Below are 2,058 nucleotides of genomic sequence, written 5' to 3'. Positions count from 1 at the left end.
TTTGGCCCCATTCGAGGGTCTGGGGCCCTATGTACAATTCTTTTCCATATGCATATCAGGTTCCTCTTGGTTCTTTGTATGTTCTGTCTGTCTATACTCTTCTTCCATCAGATCCGTATGTTGCCATCCTTTGGGCTTTTTTTACTGTTTCTTGTTTCCTTTGGGGTTCTTTCTGGCCAGTGGGCAAGTATATTGGAGGTGTCCTGTTTGCATGCATCTACAACATCTGAATGCAGTGTTCTCATAGTCTAGGGGTTGAGTCCTCAGAGTGTTGTTATAGTTCAATGTAATATGATCAGGCAGCCCCTGACTCAGGTCCACTTCAACACAAAATCTGGTGAATGAGAAGATTCCTCTGCTAACTCTGTCTTCATCAATTTTTAGGAATTTCCCCAAGGAATTTCCAATGGCAGATAATACTATATGATGCCAGAAGTGTAATGGGAGGTTATGAAGCCTCACCCAAACATGCATTGTTGAAATTTTCACAGTGTTTGCATCAAAATCAGTGAACCAGGGGGTAATAAAAAGGCCAACATTGCCCCAAAACCAAGGCCCCTCATTGATGATACTATCCCGTTCTTCTTCTATGTGGAAACTAACAATAAAAAATCCTTTTGAACATAGGTGTATATCACATTCTGGTGTCCAGCAGGAGTAAATCCATTGATGTAGAGCATCGGATTTTGGCTAGAACCCATTAAAGCTACATATGACAACATTTTTAGAGAGTTTAGTGTGAAGATCAGTTACCTCTGGCATAGTAACTTGGAGCATTGGGGATTCCAGTTTTTGTTCCACTATACAGGGACTTGGTTGCTCTGGTGCTGACACTTATTTGTGCTGCATTTTTTCTTTTCCCTTGACTGCATCTCGAAAGGAGCCTGGAGTTTTTGAGCTGGATCTGTTACATCCTCCGCGCAGTCTCAGATTAAGAAAAATGGTTGTATCATGACAAATCCCATATTCCTATAGGGCGAGATGGTCCTGTAGACTACGACCTGTACAAATCAGGTTCTAGTGTTTTGTGGGTATTCCAAGTTGGTTTTTTATTTCCTTTTTTAACTCTTGTATGCTTAACCCCATGCTGAGTCTCATACAGTAGTGGCTGCCCCCTGTTAATTTGATGAAGATTTGGATCCAATCTTCACCCAAGCAGTATGATTCAACCACATTGTGGCAAAGCTCCAGTGGTTTGGTTGTTTTCTGTAAAAAACCCATTGCTCCCCTGTTATTTTTATTTTGTCCACCCCATGGGGCTTCCAAATCGGGTTTATAAGGGTCATTTTTGGAGTACTCTGTCACTGCTCCCAGATTTAATGGGTCCTATATAGTCAGCCCCCTTACATTTATACTAGGCTTTTGCTGCCCCATTGTTAACCAGGATGTCGCACATCCCTCGTCACATTTCCACTCGCACTCTGGCTTGAGGGAGGTAGTTCTTGTGCTAGGCCAAGTCTTAGACCATACAGGCTGTAGTGTGTCGATTTTGTTTCTAGGTGGGCCGAAAAACCAAGCAACTGCCTCTCAGATCCACATCTGTGGGTTAATTCGTGTTTCACGCCCAAGTAATGGGTTCTGGTAGATATTGATCCAGCCGAGAAGCACAGGATCTTGCTGGTAAGAATATGGCAGAAAAACACAAATTTCGAAAACGAAAATTGCAAAAATAACTCTGTCGGGCGTAGTTCTTTGTTCAGCAAAAGGGGAACATCTACCGGCCATCACATATTCTCTACCAATCTGTAGTGATCCATGGGGAGGGTCTCTGCAAGCAGGAGGGAGAAATATGCCATTGTGTTGCAGAGCTACGGTGAATTTCCCGCTCGTCCCTCTATTAAAAATCATTTAGAATTGTTCTAAAATAATTTAAATTATTTTTAAAGTGTTTTGAATTGTTTTAAAATTATTTTGAACTATTTCAAACTGTATCTAAAGCATTTTAAAAACATTTTAAAGCACTTTAAATCTTTTTAAATTGTTTTTTAAAGCGTTTAAAAATGTTTTTAAAGTATTTAAAATTGTTTTTAAAGCATTTAAAAATGTCCTTAAAACATT

This window comes from Pinus tabuliformis, chromosome 9 (assembly GCF_031772625.1).
Source record: "Pinus tabuliformis cultivar Carrire ecotype Pingquan chromosome 9, CPIR1, whole genome shotgun sequence".
NCBI classification, from domain to species: domain Eukaryota; kingdom Viridiplantae; phylum Streptophyta; class Pinopsida; order Pinales; family Pinaceae; genus Pinus; species Pinus tabuliformis.
Note: the sequence above shows the minus strand (reverse complement) of the source record.